The sequence below is a fragment of the Ambystoma mexicanum genome, chromosome 7p (assembly GCF_040938575.1).
Source record: "Ambystoma mexicanum isolate Mex_15411 chromosome 7p, UKY_AmexF1_1, whole genome shotgun sequence".
In the NCBI taxonomy this organism is placed as follows: Eukaryota; Metazoa; Chordata; class Amphibia; order Caudata; family Ambystomatidae; genus Ambystoma; species Ambystoma mexicanum.
The window spans coordinates 878,007,731-878,026,925 of record NC_090939.1 but is presented as its reverse complement, the minus strand read 5'-3'; the positions used below and the strand labels follow the sequence as shown (position 1 = coordinate 878,026,925).

General features: G+C 43.5%; 1 protein-coding gene and 1 long non-coding RNA gene across 3 annotated transcripts in view; one reads left to right on the top strand and one right to left on the bottom strand.

Annotated features, from left to right (window-relative positions):
- The window catches only part of LOC138526401 (uncharacterized), a 309,600-nt gene extending 292,207 nt beyond the window's left edge, over nucleotides 1–17,393 (top strand). The window contains exon 4 of the long non-coding RNA XR_011283570.1: nucleotides 17,252–17,393. This is a non-coding gene — a long non-coding RNA (uncharacterized lncRNA). The remainder of the gene's footprint in view (nucleotides 1–17,251) is intronic.
- The window catches only part of MAP3K15 (mitogen-activated protein kinase kinase kinase 15), a 1,358,420-nt gene that overhangs the window by 308,173 nt on the left and 1,031,052 nt on the right, over nucleotides 1–19,195 (bottom strand). The window lies entirely within an intron of this gene.

Below are 19,195 nucleotides of genomic sequence, written 5' to 3'. Positions count from 1 at the left end.
AATATGTCGTGGTTAGCCAGGTGATGGGGGGCTAGACCAAACAAAGAACAAAAACCAGGGCCATTAACAAGGGGACATATGTAAATAGGGTGAATATCGAGGGTCTAGTACTATTATCTATGTTTAAGCAATGTACATGTTGGCATATTTACATTCCTTAGGGACCTAATGTCAGGTGTGCTATGGTTTTCAGTTGCAACGTTGTGGCAAAGGGGTACGAGAAGCTCCCTTGCGAACTAGGTGAATCAGGTTTTGAAGAGGTCTGTACTTGGGCTGGCTTTGATATTAGCGGGAAGGAATTATAGTAGAGGGAGCACGTAGGGAGAAAGAGTGGAATTGGGAGGCTGCACAGAGAAGCCAGGCACTGAAAGGTTGAGGTGAGCAGAGGGCCTCAGAGAAAAGGGGGAGAAAAAGGGGAAAGATTCCAGAGGAGAATTTCCACCAGACCGTCGAGAACAATCAATACCAATAGCCTCATCATACCGAGATTTAAGTTGTCTAAGGCCGGGGGCGGCAGCTTCCCAGTCAGAGCGGCACAACTCTGGAACTCCTTACCAAATCTCATAAGAGAAGAGCACCTCAAATTCAGATTTAACTATATAAACTGGCTGAAGTCCTTGGATACTTAGTTCCACACTACTGTACACAAGACTCCCTGTTGCTCCTTGCTTGTATATACACATGTATCCATTTGTCTATCATGTACGCTTTCTCATATGTATCGATTTATTTGACCTACTATTGCCATGTATATGCACCTCTGTTTTTCATACTGTGTAACCCTGTAACTTAAGCCTCGCATATTCTGTACTGTTGTGCCCTGATATCTTTGGGTCCGGTGCGCATTTTAAATGAAGAAACAAACAAACAAACAAAAGAGAGTTGCAGTCAGCATGGTATTGGGGTAGAAGGCTGTTTATAGATTTGAAGACAAGGAGTAGGAATACAAAGGGGGTGCAATTGTGCACGGAGAGGCACCCAGCATGGGGTTTGTAGGTGGGGAGAGGGGGTCATCTGGATAGGTTATGGAGGGCGTGTGATGAAGTTGAGGACTTTGTTCAGAGGGGATAAAGAGTAGATGTGGAGGTTGAGGTGTGGGCTGGAGCAGTAGTCACATTTGCTAAGTACCAGGGCAGAGACCAGAGTTTTGGCTGTGTGATGGGTGAGGCAAACCTTGCTTATATTCTGGAATTTGATCCTGGCCATGGTGGCCAAGGCCATGATAAACTGATGGAGTAAAAGAGCAATATGGTTCGGAGCCTTCGGTGATGGAGAAAGGTGGTCAGGGGGAGCAGAGGGTGCAGTGGGGTTAGCATTGTAAGCAGGGGTGGGGGGACCTCTATTTTGAGGAGATTAGCATCAGGCAGCATAGAGCTACCTTGTGTCATATAGCTGTGAGATAACTGGTGATGTATTTTGAGGTGGCCAAGGAGAAGGAGGGAAAGGATAAATCGAGTTTAGTGTCACCATCAAAGAGGTAGTATAAAACACAGAGAATTTAATGGGTTTACTCAAGGAAGAGGTAAAGAAACACTTGTGTATAGGTGCATTATATATACCATATCATATCATAAAGAGGGTGAAGGGGAGTGGTCCTAGGATTGATCTTTGTGTAATGCCTACTAGTGGGGAGCTCATGTTACACGTGATGGTGAAGGAGCAGTCAGACAGGTAGGGACAACACAGTCAAGGCTAGTTTATGTCCATGGAGACGTGGCAGGTAGGAGAGGGCTTGAAGGTGGGAAGGATGGTCCACCATGTCAAAGGCAGCAGAGAGATTGAGCAGGATGAGGAATGAGAAGAGGTGAGAGTGTTGAACGGTTCACAGAAAGTTGGAAACATGCACAAGAGCAGTTTAATTAGAGTATTTACTCTGAAATCCTGAATGGAGGGCATTACAGTTTGTGTGAGCATCAAAGGAGTTTACAATGCAACTGAAAATGAAATCCTCAAGGATTTTGGAGTGATGGAGAAAGAAAGGTCTATAGAAACAGGGGCTGTTGGGGCCAGTAGCGGGTTTCTTCAGTATGGGAATGTATAGCAGTCATGGAAGATACCTGTGGAGAGGGATAGGCTTACGAGGGCAGTGAGGTGGGAGGAGGTGATGGGTTCTAGTTCTTTAATCATCTTTGGTGTGAAGAGATCAATGGGAACACAGCAGGGGTTAGCTGAGTGGAGGATGGGTAGGTGTTCAGTGGGACGGGTGGGAGAGAAGTGGAATCGTGAGCAAGGGGCAGCATGGTAGGAGGAGGAGAGAAGGAGGTAGGGGTGGAAGAGAGGAGAGTGTGATCTTGTTGGAGAAGTGAGATACAAACTCTCCACCACAGAGTGAGGAGGATAGGGATCCGTTTTATCAAAACCATGAAATATGTGTTTTAAGCTTATCCTAAAACAACATTCTTGTAATTGATGTGATGGAAACAAGCTAGAACATTGTGGCCCACTTTCAATAATCAAGGTTGCCTTTCATATTCTGCGCCAACAAAAACAAAAGAACAGAATCTATAAAGATTCCTGATTGTTACACTCACAGCTAAAGACTGCAATATAGTCAATATGAAGATGGGAGAAAATGAAGCCGTAGTGTAAAAACATCCATATTTTTTGTTTTATCAGTGCTTTGAAAACTTGCATCATAAAATAGGCCACTGATTTCAATTCTGGAATTAAATCTTGCCTTACCTTTTCAGTATGCAACAGCCATAGCAGAACAATTAACTGTTTTCATGATCTTTCTGGGTGTGTTCTTAACGGTCCTCATTATGAGTTGGGCTGTAGCCCTTACATGCGGCAGTAACGGTATTACCACCGCATTTAAGGGCTGGCCCTATCACGATGGGTGAAAACCCCATTTAGCGCCCGGTTTTCAGCAGTATTACTATCGGTTGTACTAGCGCACGGAATTGGCTCCGAAAGTGCCGCATTGGATCCAATGGACCCAATGGAGAATGGGGATTTACCGTTAAAGCCCAACCCGTGATCCAGCGGTAATACCGCCAGACTGGTGGGCACTAACGCTATTACAGTTGCCGGGTATTACAGCCGGAATACCGCCCAACTCGTGATGAGGCCCAATATCATCTAAAAGGGACATAAGACTTATGCATTCCCTATGTTATAATTGTGACTGCAGATAAATGCATTCATGCAATCCGGATAACCTGCCCATGTTGCAGTCTGTGCTTAACACAACCGGGACCTACCGGGACTGCAGGCTTTTTCCATATATGTGTATGTTTTCTCCAAAGTATTGAGGTGAAGAAGTGGAATCTCCTAAGCTGTCCTGGTTGCCTCACCAGCAGCATGGTTTGTTACTGCTATTTCAGGTGTGGGGGGACTTCACAGAAGGTGCTGCTTGGAGAATATGGTGCTGTGCTAGATCTAAATGCAACATCGGAGAAGGACACAGATGCTAAAGAAAAACTTTGGGTCCCTAGAATAGTGTTTGGATGAGCAAACCCAAGGAAAGTACAAGGCTGCAAGGAGAACACCTCATGCATGCCTCTGCGTGGACTAGGATGCCAGCACACAAGGTGGGCTCACACCTAGACTCTCACATCCTTCCCATATCAACAGGTGGGGAAATTATGCAGAAGTTCCGGGTATCACTTATCTTCAATTCCTTGTAAGTTACATGTCAATGGCAGGATCATTACTAGCAAGTATTCTTTCCATGTTGGGTCATGCACTCTCCAGACGGTTCAATGTCATTTCATCGCGGGATGTTTTTTCGCTGGGTTTTTTACCGTGAATTTTTTAACGAAAAAACCCATCGATATTTAAAAAAAAAAAAATGTGGGCCCCCCCCAACCACCCATTCCCTTTCAGTTTTAATCTATTCCCAAACACCCACATACCATATATATATTTTTCTACCACTCCTCCCCCAAAAAAAATTCAATGGCTTTTTTCGTTAAACAATTTGTGGTAAAAAACCCAGTGAAAAAACATCCCACGATTAAAGGACGTTGTACCCTCCAGACATCGGGATAGGTGCACAGTGTGGCCTGTGTCATAGCTCACATTTCATCAGGCACAGCAAAGTGTTCAGGGACGAAGCTTGCGAGGTCCAAACAGAAAGGCATGAAACCAGGGCATGACCAAATCAAATGAAAAATGACGGCTCCACTCATTTCCCCCTTAGGCGAGAGATAGAGACCTGTCCATTGTATGTCACAAGATCGGTGTAATGCATGTCCAATGAAGGGCACTGTGCTGTAACTATTTCAGGCCGGCATTGCTAAAAAAGATGGTCCCCTATGCCCCACCGGTCAACCCTTGCCCTGTATTTGTCTCCCTCTTTCTTCAGCATTTAAGGGTCAGCAAAGGTCTGTCAGCCTATATTGCTCTGCATAACTTTGAAGTAGTGTTTGGACCTGCCCCAATGTTCAATAAGCATCTGAATGTAGCTGAGTCGGGATGGTCGACCAACAATCCTGTGCAGCCTGAGATCCTTTAGCAAAGTGTAAAAAGCTACTTCTCCAATGTCCATCCAGACCATCTTAGAAGATCTATAGAATTCTTTATCTCCATACATGCCACTGTAAATATGCAACACCTTTACTGTCAACAAACACTTGTGTATAGGCGCGCTATAAATAAAATATCATATTATATCATAACATCTGTGATCAGCTTCCCTCGCAGCTCATGCAAAATGTTGCAATGACCACATTAGGCAGTTCTTATAATATGGGATTGATTCATCGCAGAATTTGAAAGATGAAGTCCACACCTTCCCTCCCAATTTCATCAAATATCATATTGGGTTGCCAGCGGAGGTTTTACCCATCAGTTTAAGGGGTGACCATGAGACCCCAGCAGTCATTTCTCTGAGTAAACCCCTAAATCCAGCCATTTACCTACGAATTGTAATTGAGAAGTCAAATAATTTCATCAGAAAAATGGGAACCGCCTATACTTCTATCTTCAAAAGTATGGTTTAGAATACAACTCTGCAGCAATTCCATCCCCGAAACAGAGAAGGTTAATAATCCTTTAATAGCTTTAAGTATTGAAGCAGGAATGTCCACAAAGTAACCAGCGAAAGCATAACAGCAGAGCGAGTATGATCACTTCCCTAAGAGCCAGGCTCCCAAAATATTCACAATGTCAGCTCTTTACAGAAGGCGATCGAGCAGTCCACTGCTTAATCCACCTGTTCCATATTGTGATGTATGGGCCCTGATAGATATTAATACACCATAGATAGGCAAAGGTGAGGAAGACACATATCAAAGGAAATTGTAGTCCTTCATAGTCATCTAACGCAGTGCCACGTGAGAATAAATATGATGCGTTCCAATCAGGGTTAAAGTCGAGGGTACACGCTGGTGGACGGAGTCCACCCACTTTTTTCAGAGGGTGTACTCAGTCCCCCGAGCTAAATTGAAAATCTTCCTTGAATTTATTAATTAAAACTGGCCTTGGGGATCGAACCTGCAGTCATCAGGTTTTCAGGCCAGAAACTTCCCCACTACACTACATAACCAGCTGAAACATAACAAACAACTGCAGGTGAAATGTGCCATTTCGGTGCTGCATGTTCCAGGGAAAAAATGTGTATTGGTTCTTGGAGTTGAAAACATGCACACCTTTTAACGTTTTCAAAAACACTATTAGAAGAAAATATACTGTCTTGATTTTGAGTGTGTGTTGATTTTATGAAAGGCAAATGCCATTCGTCCTGTGCGATTTGTGTGGTTAAACAAAGCCAATTTAATGAAATGTGCGTATTTCACCTTGATATGCTAATTTTGAGTGACGTCACATCCCATTGTCTTTGTTCATGAGTCCCCCCATTTTTATTTTTAGTACTTGACCCGTGGTTCCAATTGGTTAGACCCTATCAAGCGCCAAAGCTCTTGATCACGTCAAGCATCTTTGGTATGCTCTGAGCCGGATCCCACAGAAATACCTACAGAACATCTGCGAATAGTCCAGAAAGCGTTCCCTTCCAGACAGCTCAATGCCCTACTACCCCTTGAGTTCCATACATACCGCATTAGCCATATACTCCATTACGCGTGCAAAGAGGAGTGGTGAAGGAGTGGTGTGCCCCTCTCTATGCACCATCCCGCCACCACTAATGACTCAGTCCTAACTCTTCTCTTCATATTCAAATACAACAACTGAATGAAATCTATATAAATTGTTCAAAAATATATGGCTTCCATCGTACTAAACAAGAATTAACATCCCAAAGAATCAAACACTTCCGCTGTGTCTAGAGAAACTATGATATAACCAGTTGTATGTCCAATGTTCCTTTTTTTGTTGTTGATCAAATCAATGTATCTCTTTTTCTTTGTTGCTATAATCTGTTTTCATAGAAAGCGGGAGAGACTCGGCGAACCCACCCCCCACTACCTCTACACACCCTCCAACCGCTCCCCACCAATATTGCCTAACAAATACATTCGAGCAAAAATGGTTCAACCAGTTTTTGTTCAATCAGTAGACCCGTTATCGGCACCCTTTAATCTCTGTAGAACATGCAGAGCTTCCTTTACATTAATAGTCATGTTTTACCAGGAATACAGCCAGTCTGCTTGTCATGTCCTCGAGCCATCATAGGAGGTTGAAGCCATTTAGTAAGCAGCTCACTTACTATTTTGGAGTCTACACTGAGAAGAAGCAGGTGTTTGTGTGACAAACATCTAAATGGGTCTTTCCCAGGTTTTCCAAGAATTGCTTTTATAGCTTCCCACATAGAGATGGGCGATTCCCCGGACCGCTGTGGCTCCTGAAATACCGCTGTCAACATCAGAACCAAAACGTCTGCGCAGTTGGTATAGAATTCCATACGCAGTCCGTCACTCGCTGGTGCCTTAAGACTCTCCAACACATTGTGTGCCTCCAATTTATTAATGTGGGAATTCTAAAGTATCTCTGACTGCGGCACTTGGCCATATACTCAGGATTGACCAATTCCACCATCTGTTTGCAGTTCACCAGTGGTGGTTGTACCTAGTAGAATTCCCTAAAAATTACATTAATAGCCTTCTATGAATGCATCAAAAAACCACACTTATCAAATCTTAAGCAGTCATAGAAGAGCTCCGATAGACTTTTCCCCAAATGTGGGCAGTTGTGTGCACCATGTATTATATTCTAAGTAGTGAACTCAAATGCCAACATTGTCCTCAAACTGTTAATCAGTCATCTCATCTACGATGACTTGAGATGGGACAGAGTTGGGCTAGAACTGAGTGATCTCCATTGCACAGGAACTGACTACTCATGACTCGGAGGAGAATGTCTCCAATTATTATTCCCATCTCATTGTTCCTCGTCTGCATACACTGTTGCTCCCTGTGAAGGCATATCGAAAAACATAGTTTTTTCCATCGCATTACATGTTTAAGTTTACCAGGCATAATCTGCTGATTTCAAACAGTTTGCTGCATTTCACAAAACGAATTCCGTAGCTTTGTGAACCATCTGGGTGTAATTCGTATGAATAGATTCTGAACAAGAGCCATAGTCAATGTGGCCCCAGGACCGTGCACATAGAATGGTCAACTCCCTATCATGATAAATAAGGATCTTTGCAATGAGGGCATGCAGAAGGGAGCTCTCTCCACAGTGATGATTGGCTGCATACAGAGATTTGAGGATCGACTTTGATGACTTCGGATGGTGGCCCTCTTCACCTTCCAGAAGGCCACCCTGATATTCTAGTGGTGGGTTCTTCCTTTGGCATCCTCTACACAATACTCCAACACCCGTGATGAAAGCTTGAGTACTTAGCAATTGGCAACGTAGCGTATTGATCATAATCTGCATGGTCCTTACTCTAGATTTTGTAGCAGTGACACTTTCCGACATCTTCTTGAGGTCTTGTCAAATTAACATGCCAACGATACCCACAGAGACTATCTTTTGTTCTAAGGCAGACCTATATTCTTGAATTGCATGCAGTATTTCATGACCTGGGATTGGAGTTGCAGGTCCCTCGGGTTCCTTCAACCTATGCAGGTAGAGCAGCCATGTATCAGCCTGGCCTGCCTTTCCACATTTGTAAACTTGCACCTGGTCAACACAGTTGCAGACCAGCCATGTAGAGCGCAGGACAAACATTTAGCAACTCCACAGGGTACCGCAGATCCACAAGCAGAAGTAGATTCCAACTAATAATTTTAGAAAATGAGAGAAATGTAGGTATTTTGGGAAAGTGGTGGCTGACTGCTGATGATACAACGCAGGGTACTGTTTACAGTATGCCTGATGTAGCCACACCTCTGCCCACAGTAGAGTTGTACAGTCCTAGGATCAGAGCGAACAACAACATTCACGCAGGTCTCATGTGCATGTCATGTGTGTCTCATGTCATCTTCCTGGATAGACCATGTATTTCTTTCTAAGAATCTCTTGTTGAATTGTTCGGACCTATGAATGGATTTCAACGGAGGGATCATGTTAAGATCTATTTCCAGATTACATATTACTCCTTGTATATTCCCTACAATGTGCATGAAACTTCAATGACTCTCCTCACTGTTGATGAGTGGAGGAGGAGTGTAAAATGGAACTATAGACTTATTGAAACAATTACCAAAATTTTAGGTAATGTCCTGCAGGGGAAGATGCTTTAAGCTATTACTCCAAACGTGGTAAAAGTGGTTACAGCCACACTGTATTTCAAATTTAGTTAAGACTTACAGACAAAGGGAAAATCCTTGTACATAAATATACACCTCATGGATATAATCAAAAGATTGCCCAAACCAAGAAACAGAAAATGACCACTACTAGACATTGGTCCAACTTCCACAGTACTGACTCTTTGACTTTTACTATAAAGAATAAAAGAGTATATCAATTGTATAGGAACCTAACTAAAAGGTTGAAAGCTGAATTAATTCTCCTTGTCTGCCAAAGAATGCTGACAGCATTAAACGGGTATAGATCGTCCAGGTTTTGGGAACTTACTAACACAATCCTAAAAAATCCACCAGAGGCCGACTTTAACATAATTCCTGAAACGACCTGCATAGACTATTATAGGGATAATTTTACCAATAAATCTACAGCTGAGCAAGTCTATACCCAAGGTAGTCATTATTGGCTTAATTGGACAGCAGTGTTCTTAATCTTAAATATACATTGTAAGTGTGCAGAAGGAGGAGACTGGCACATAGATAGCATAGTGATTGCTATTGATCTTTACTCAATAAAAAGTAAAGGGCAAACCCATCTTTCTCTACATCTATGAGGGGTGTCCTTGCCTCAAAGAAAACTGCGAATGGGTCCGTCAGGATGTCTTCGTAATGTAAAGAGTCCACCTTTCTGAATCAAAATGTCTCTATTTCTGTCCTTACACGTACAACTAAACTAAAGGTTGCACCAATGTCCTTGGTCCAGGAGAATGACCCCTCCTCCTGGACTGGATGGCACAGTTATGGCTGAAAGTTTTTCACCAAGGGGAATCATGCCCTTTCTCTGGATCACTGGTTTGATCCTCCTTACAAGTGCTACTGCCAGTGGGAATGCCTCCCTTCCCCTGGCCTTTCTCAGACTTAATTTCACCGTTTACAACACCAGTGGGAATGTCTCCCTTCCCCGGGCCTTTCTGAGTCTTAGGTTTACAGTTTACAACACCAGGGGGAATGACTCCCTTCCCCTGGCCTTTCTCAGACTTATCTCACAGTTCACAAAACCAGGGGAAATGACTCCCTTCCCCTGGCCTTTCTCAGACTTACTTACACATTTTACAACCCCAGGGGGAATGTCTTCCTTCCCCTGGCATTTCTCAGACTTAGTTTCACCGTTTACAACACTAGGGGGAATGACTCCCTTCCCCTAGTCTTTCTCGGACTTAGTTTCACATTTTACAACAACAGGGAGAATGCCTTGCTTCCCCTAGCCTTTCTCAGACGTATCTCACAGTTCACAATACCAGGGTGAACGACTCCCTTCCCCTGGCCTTTCTTAGACTTAGTTTCACCGTTTACAACACCGGTGGAATGACTCCCTTCCTCAGGCCTTTCTCAGACTTATCTCACAGTTCACAACACCAGGGGGAATGACTCCCTTCCCCTGGCCTTTCTCAGACTTATCTCACAGTTCACAAAACCAGGGGAAATGACTCCCTTCCCCTGGCCTTTCTCAGACTTAGTTACACATTTTACAACCCCAGGGGGAATGTCTTCCTTCCCCTGGCATTTCTCAGACTTAGTTTCACCGTTTACAACACTAGGGGAATGACTCCCTTCCCCTAGTCTTTCTCGGACTTAGTTTCACATTTTACAACAACAGGGAGAATGCCTCGCTTCCCCTAGCCTTTCTCAGACGTATCTCACAGTTCACAATACCAGGGTGAACGACTCCCTTCCCCTGGCCTTTCTTAGACTTAGTTTCACCGTTTACAACACCGGTGGAATGACTCCCTTCCTCAGGCCTTTCTCAGACTTATCTCACAGTTCACAATACCAGGGGGAATGTCTTCCTTCCCCAGGCATTTCTCAGACTTATCTCACAGTTTACTGGGGTCTCCCTTCCCCTGGCCTTTCTCACACTTTGTTTCACAGTTCAAAACACCAGGAGGAAGGACTCCCTTAACTTGGCCTTTTCCAAGGCTTGTTACACAGTTGGAAACACCAGGGGGAATGTCTCCCTTCTCCTGGCCTTTCTCAGAATATTTAGTATAGCAGACCTGGTTCACTCTCCTTCAAGGTATGTATGTATCTATGTGATCACTGCACCGCCGAAAATGTAAAAAATGGTGGCTACATTCACGACGAAACAGTGATCATAGTAAAAATATAAGGTCTCCAGAAAATGTTAATAAAAAGATTCTTAATTGAAATAGTAATTATATTTTATTCGTATTTTTAAGTTTTTAAGTTAAATTAAGTTTCCATGGTGTATTATGGGCAAACGGAGGTGCCTTGTTGGGGGTAGAAAGCTGCAGCGTGTATAATCTTCAGTCAAATGCCACGCTGCGTTACCCTGCACATCATTTGATGCATAACTATTTTTTATTTTAATGCGCCTGCACACATACATAAAATACATTTGTTCCCAGATGTACCGACCGTGGGAGTAATAGATTTGGAGACAAATACTGAACCTAACAAATGAAAGTAAATGATCCATTATTTTTAAGAAATGAAATATTGCATGTTAAAACTTGAATTGCAATGCTTTCTGCCCTTGAAGAATCATTATGTAGTCAGGATGTAATCACAAGTGACTGGCTGTAAAAATTCAGTGATGTGATGCCGCGTGGCAAGAAGATGCAAAGTGAAAGCGCAGGCAACGTTGACATTTCTTTTCAGCAAATAAGACACTGGGCGGCAGTCAAAAAAATGAATGGTCATTGCTGAACCGCCCAGTGTCTCCTTAAATGCATGGAATTGTCAAGACACAGCGCATTTGTTCTCCGAACTGCGTCGCATGAATGAAATGAAAGGGCATTTCTATGACACCCATTGTCAGCAAAGTGATCTGCGATGTGGCGCGGGAATGAAATGAAAAGGCATCTACATACCGCGGCATGCTTTCATCGCTTTAGTGTACTGCAAAGCTCCGCAGGAAACGAAATGTATGAATGAATTGCGACGGTCGGAATAAGTCACAATTTTGTATGGCTCTAAACCACACTAAATATGAAGTCGGAATTGTATAGGCGAAATTTTGGTGCGATACCTCAAGTACTGCAACGAATAAGATGACTTGCACTATTCTACCTTTGGAGTTGCAGGTCCCGTACCCCAGCTTTCCTCTGGTTTGTGTTCGGCAGACCTGGTTCACTCTCCTGCCAGGTATTGCCATGAAGAAGATGAGTGATATTGATCTTCTTTTGTGGGTGTGTGTCCCAGACCCAGGTTTCTCTAGGGTTTCCTTGTGGTAGACTTGGTTGCCTCCTTTGCCAAGTACTGCCACGAGGAAGATGACTGGTAATGATCTTCCCTTTCGGTTGAGGTTCCCAGACCACAGTCTCTTTGTTTCTTTGATTATTAGAGTTCTTTGATATATTACAGGAATGTACCCCTTTTCCCCTGTATTGGGTAACTTCTCCTTCGTTCACCTCCTATTGCCTCTGCCACACTTTTGTAGTCCCACCAACCATTCTGGTAACCGCTGTACCTTTAGGGTTGGATCCGGCATTTCCCGGTCGGTCTTGGGTTCGTTCCTCTCTGTGTTTGGTCTTGTGTGGCTTCTGTGGTTCTCTGGCATATTGTGGTGGCTCCGCAGTTGTTGGTCCCCTACTACAGGCTGCGCGTCTTCCTTGAACCGCGCTGTCAGTCTTCTGCTCACGCCCAGACCTCTGCTGTTCCAGCTTCTCATCCGGTTCGTCAGTGTAGGACCGTATGTGGACGCCACTCCTTCTCTGCCTGCAGCCTGGTCAACAGCCTTTTCCTCCCACACTGATCCGTGGTCCCATTTTCGGTTCCTCCAGGGAGGGATTGACAATTGGGTAAGTCCTTCCTTTGTCTTTATTCGGAAGGGCCACTGACAAAAACAATACTCTGGCTTGCATACTAATTGTTGTTGATGATGTCTTGTGGGATTGGTGGTAGAGGTAGGTTGCATGCTGGTGATGTTGATGGCATTGCATTGTTAGTCCCAGTCTCAAAGTTGGCCATACTGTGTGATAAATCCTACATCTGTGTTCAGATGGTTGTTGTTTTTGGTTGAGTACCTTCAATAACTTGAGCGTGTGGCATTTGAGGGGCCACCTTGCAGGACCATTACCTACAGATCCCGCACTGTGTGCCCATTTTGTTTGATGTGGTGAGCCACTGGTGTTTTATTGGGGTTCAGGATGGCGTAGGTTTATTCTTTCAGGCAGCTTCTGGCAAGTCTCACCAATACATTTTTTCATCGGAAGTGACACACAATATTGGACAATTTGCAGGTGTATGTTCCTTGCAGGCCTTGATAATTCTTTAAAATTCCACTAGACCTTTAGGTCATGTAACTTAGTTTAAATACTCAACTTAAGAGAAATGCTGATGAATTACAAAACATTTAGAAGCACTTTCTTGAAAAAGGGTGCATGTGACCATAAGCCTACTTCATGTTTGCCGCACCCCTGTCATTCAGTGGCCAGCCACGAACATCGAAACGTTTATTTGACATTTACTGCAAACTAAGTAAATCTCAAATTAAAGTTTCAAACATCCCTGAATTTCATTGTACTAACAAGCAAGGTCCTGTACCATGCAAATGGTACTCAACATTCATAAAATCTATTGCCTATGCAAGTTGGGTATTGCTTTGTTTGGTTCTGCAGGGTTGATATTATTGATTCGGCACACATGTGTTGACAGGTGTAGAATCTTCTTATGTTGATTGTAGGTCCTTAACAATTCTATTCAGTTGTGTGAGTTCTGGATGATAAGTGACCACAAGGGTATCATTTTGTGTAATTGCGCTTTTTATGTAAAATAGCAGGTTGTTTCTAGCCATTTTTTAATGCACAATTAACCTGTTAATTTGTCTGGCTGTTGGACCCCTATTGAAGTAGGATGTCTGGCGTCTGGTGAGCTGATCGTTCCTTGTCTTCCTGTTGGAACATATATGTTGGTACATAATAGGTTGACTGTAGACAATAGAGCATTTTGTGTGGATCGGTCTGAAATTTGTCCTGTATATGTATTTGTCCCTGCTAGTGGGTTTCTTGTATACAGCTGTTTCTATGTTGCTGTTCCTTCCAGCAGAGGTAGTGCTATCCAGGAAGCCTACGCTCTTCTTGCAGTATTCCGTGGTGGTATAAGTTATTTAGTGATTGCTGGAATTGCGTAAGAGAATCTGCACCTTCTGTCAAAATGTAGAAAATGCCATTAAGGAATCACAGATATGTTAATGGTTTCACAGATTGTTGTAGGAACTCTTGGTCAGGGTCTGCCACGAAAAAGGTTAGCATAGGCGATGCCATGTTTGTACGTATGACGATTCCGTTCTTTTGTAAGAAGTTTTTCCATTGTGTTAAAAAATTGTTCAGTGTGAGTACGAATCTTATGTGATCTGTGATGGCCCTGACTGCGGTTTCGAAAGTGCATCTTTTTTGTGTTATCATAATCTCATATGGCCGTTTGTACATCCAAGATAACACGATGGTTGAAGTTCTCATTCTTTTATTTTTTATTTTTATGCCGTAATAGTCTATGTTGGTGCTGGAAACTTATGGTACACAAGTGTCGGATCACGGTCTAAATGGCACAGAGAGCATTTCCTTGGAAGAATAAGGAACACACTGCCACTTTGTACTGTCCACATACTGAAGTAGCAGTCTAGTCTTTTTTCAAGATGGCACCGGACGTTTTTCTGGTCCGATGTTCTTCAGATCTATTTTCTTTAGGGACTGAGATCCAGCCACTGCATCGCAACACTTCAGGTAAGTTGCCCTGCACTTAAGCTTGACAATGTCTCCCTTTCTTCCTGTTTTCTCTTTTCTTTTCCTTCCTCCTTCCCGGCCCATTCTCTTTGGCCTTCTACGATTCCAGTTTCCCTTCCTGTGTTGCTTCTCAGTCCTGGATCCAAACTTCTGGAAATATCACGCCTTCTTCGCTTCTCCAATCCTATTTCATTTACTTCACTTCATGCCACAGGAGGACACCGGTACATGCTCTACAACACCATCCCACCTGTGCAGCAGACTTAATAGAGGGACTTTTTGTCCCTTTCGGGGTTTCCCAGTATGGTTGTTCTCTGATAATAAGTACAAGATGCATAGAAACTCATCTAATATACTGAAGAGGGTCACCTGTAAATGACCTACATTGGCGCACAGTAGCAGAGAAATGTGTAAATCACATTTCTGAACAAGGCGACCGGCACATTTATCTGAATCGCACAAATGAAACCAGCGCCTGCCCTGACCTTTTGTCACTTAAGGGATTCTTTGTGAATCAGGCCCAAAATGAAGTAAGTGAGGTTATAGTGCAAATCGCCTGATACAATTTCAGCAGGGTACACTTACATCGGTGTCCAGTCAATTGGTCGACAGCAAACTGGTCGACTGCAATTTGGTCGACACCATTTGGTCGAATGCCAAATGGTTGAATTTTTTTTTTTTTTTTTATATATGTGTTTTGTGGGTTTTCGTGTGGGGAAAAAAAGAAAAAAGAAAAAAGGGGGTTGGGGGGGACCCCCCCAAAAAAAACCAAAAAAAGGGTAAAAAAAAAAAAAACATTCGACCATTTGGCATTCGACCAAATGGTGTCGACCAGTTGTCCTGTCGACCAAATGTTTTCGACCAATTGACTGGTAACCACTTACATCATCACGTTAGGGATACAAATGCAGTCCATTGTGCAGAGAAGCAGTGCTAATACCCACCAAAGTTGGGGATGCAACAACTTCCAAGTGGACTCTGGACAATTAGCAATGCCCAAGTCCAGTTGGGTGCCAAAGGTCATGACTTCCAGTTCTCCATATTGGGAATCTACAGAAGGCCCTGAGCAATCAATAACATCTTGCAGAGTACACAATTATATGGCAACAGGTCTGGTCAATCAAAAGAAAATGGATGCCCATCACTTGTACAGGGCTATAGACCAAGACAACAGTCTATCAAAAACAGTACATTGCAATATCAAGCCCATTGATCAATATTGAATTCTAGAATAAGAATAACACAATACAAATTAATAATACAATATCCTAGATGTTCCAAGGCTATCAACACGTTATCACCGCTGTACTACGACAAGAACCGGCAAACAACCAGACCAGTAACACCATTATAAACCGCCATCTTGTTTGGGTATTTCTGGTCCTTTGACACCACACACAGGTCCTTCCATCACTTCCATTACACCAACATCCCACAGGAGTCTTCTGTTTCTTAATAACCTTACTGTTGTGCTTCTCAGGGGGCCATATTGATTTGGCTTTTCCCGGGCGGTATCTGTTACTTTTCCTCCTGCATCTGGGACTTTCTGTTGGTTTGGTAAGGTAACTACATTCAAGGTAGTGGGGACTTCCATTGGATTAGTGTCTCTTTAGGCGTCCTTGTGACATAGTGTTTCTATTATTTAGGCATCTCTTCTGGGACTTTTTGTTAGTTTGGTAACTACATTCAAGGTAGTGGGGACTTCCATTGGATTAGTTTCTCTTTAGGCGCCCTTGTGACATAGTGCTTCTATTATTTAGGCATCTCCTCTGGGAGCTTCTGTTGGTTTGGTAACTGCATTCAAGGTAGTGGGGACTTACATTGGATTAGTGGCTCTTTAGGCGCCCTTGTGACAGAGTGCTTCTATTATTTAGGCATCTCTTCTGGGAGCTTCTGTTGGTTTTGTAACTGCATTCAAGGTAGTGGGGACTTACATTGGATTAGTGTCTCTTTAGGCGCCCTTGTGACATAGTGTTTCTATTATTTAGGCATCTCTTCTGGGAGCTTCTGTTGGTTTGGTAACTACATTCAAGGTAGTGGGGACTTCCATTGGATTAGTTTCTCTTTAGGCACCCTTGTGACATAGTGTTTCTATTATTTAGGCATCTCTTCTGGGAGCTTCTGTTGGTTTGGTAACTGCATTCAAGGTAGTGGGGACTTACATTGGATTAGTGGTTCTTTAGGCGCCCTTGTGACAGAGTGCTTCTATTATTTTGGCACCTCTTATGGGTGCTTCTTTTCAATTAGTGTCTTTGCAGCTGTTTTGCATTACTTTGTCTACTCATGGAGTGACTTTGTTTGTTAAGCACACTCCACAGGTCAGGGTCCTTCTGCTGCTGTACCACCATGGCAGACCTAACCACAATTATGTCTTGGGAGGACAGCTCAGGGGCAACGTGCTCGCCTTGGAAGCAAGACGACATGGAGCAACACAGGTTCGATCCCCGGGTCCGTGCTTAGAAACCTCTGGGTATTAAGCTTGTTATAAATAACCTATCATATCACTGGCACCTCACATGGCTGTTTCAAAAACAGTTTGCTTCTAAGAAAAGTGGGGATCAGCTTAGCCCTGAAGAAATTCATATTGTTATGCTATAGAGAGGTATGGACCATGTTGGGTGTATGTGGTCGATTGAAAGAATTTGTTTTTATGAATGAGTGAGAAGTTATTTGCAGTTTAATTGTCGAACTTGAAAGCACTAGCATTTTAAAGAAGTTGTGGTGGTGAAGAGCTGATGATCGCTTTTAGGTAACAAAGTTACAATGTGTAGAGTTGTAGATTGGCATTGTAACGATGGAAGCTATGGTTGCTGCTAAATTAAGCAGAAATTGCTGCTAATTGTTGTGAAATTATATCACTTCTGTGTATTGTATTGTGAAATAATACATTGTGTTTTTTTATAGACTGAGATAAGGCTCGAGAAATGTGTGACCTTGGATCTGCTGGAACGACGACTTGATCGTATGGCACTTGTGCATTTGTGAGGATACTATCCTATGGAGGGATTGCATTACGAAGTCAGCAAATAAACCCTTGTGTCTCAAAGTGTTGTGGTGTTTCAAAATATGTGACACTTCCAAGCCTGCTGTCAACCTCGTGCTCGCACTTCCTGTTGTATTTAAGTCTGGAACCTCATGGGGGTATTTCCTAGGCTTGGGCCCCTCATGGGGATGGTGATGTTATGCTAGCACCTCTCTGAGGTGCCCTATGGCACTCGTGTGTAACAGCGACTTCTTTAACTTGGCACCTTAAAGAAGGGCAGTGTTGCTTTGCCATTCCTTGTTTTTTGTTGTTGTTGCCTTAGCATCTCGCACAACTCGTAAGAGTTGGACCTGACAGACAGAGGCAAATCGAAAGCCATGGAACCTTCCGGAGGCACTTCTAATGCTGACGAACCACCGGCGTGACCGGTCCTTCTGGTAACGTTATGCATCTCACGTACCCTCAGACATTAAAAATCAAATGGGCTCCGCATAACATGGTGTAACATATTTTATGAACTCCCTAAAGCGCTCCTCCATGTAACAGCGAATCAATTAAGGGAAGAAGAACCCGGATTGATGCAGTGAGGTTGGTCTTCGTGAACATGAAGTGCTGCGGGTTAACAGGATGATTAGAACGTTTACTCTGCGGTAAAACAAACACGGCTACCGTGAGGGATGCATGCTGAGTGCCTGTGGCAGCTTTAAGTGGTAGTGTGTGTACTCAGGACCCATCTCTGAAGCTAAGAGACACTAGAAAGGTTGACCATGCCACTCTAAGCAGCAGCTGCAAGACTCCATCCCACTGAAACAGATACAGGAAGCGCGTTGGGCCTTGTATCCACAACCACCTCCACTACCTCAATTACCTTAAAATAAATGGAAGCAATGGGTGCTCAGAACATTGGAAGCAGATCCTGCCCTATAGTTTACCAGGAGTAAGAACATCAGGGATCCTCTAGAGGTCAAATGCTTGCTCAGAAGGACTCGCGAAAAGTCACAGAGAATTACTTCTGTCATAGATCTATTGAAATAACATAGTTATCCTGCAGATGATGGGCAGTTCTCTGAGACTGACGATCTTTGAGGCCTATAATTTAAATTGGTCTTGCGTAGTGCCCTTCTGCTGTTTTCGCGACATTGCTGCACTATGGACCTCATTGTGAGTTTGGCAGTATTTCGACAGTAAATCTGCTGTGATACCGCCAAATTTATTACCTAGTACTGCCACTTGGTCAAGTGGATTTACAGCAGGATTACAAGTGGTGGTAGGACAGTGCCAGTCTCCATTTTTAGTGTCAATGGACTCCATGGTGATTTTGGCAGGATTACTGTCGGCTGTAATTCTGCCGATTTTGTCGGTTTTGGCACTAAGGTGGTGGATTCATTTTGCTGGAGGAAAATCCTCTACCTTACCACCAAACCTATAGTGCAGCGCTGCGGTATTACAATGCTAACGGAATTACTATCGCATTACTACCGTTCTTACTGCACCAAAGTACTTGTAATGAGGCCCAAATGGCTATGAAAGAGGCAGAGGGGATTTTAAAGAGATAGAAGCAGCGGCACATGTGAATCCTGTGGTGTTGATGATTGCAAGCCAGAAGGACCCAAGTCTTTGGTGTTGGTGTGATTCGAGGTGGGAAGTGGCTGAAAGAAACTTCAGTGTGTGTGTTTCATCCAGGAAGAGAGCTCAAGGTTTATAACTTGGAATCAGCACTGCAAAGACCTGGTAAGCAGCTGGTGCGCTGGTGGTGGTGATCACGCTAGAGAAATGAGCTTTGTTGTTAGGGTGTTGTGTTTCTAGGCAGCTGCCACTGTGTACGAGGGTTGGTTGTTGTCTGAGAAGTCTAAGGTAGAGGGACA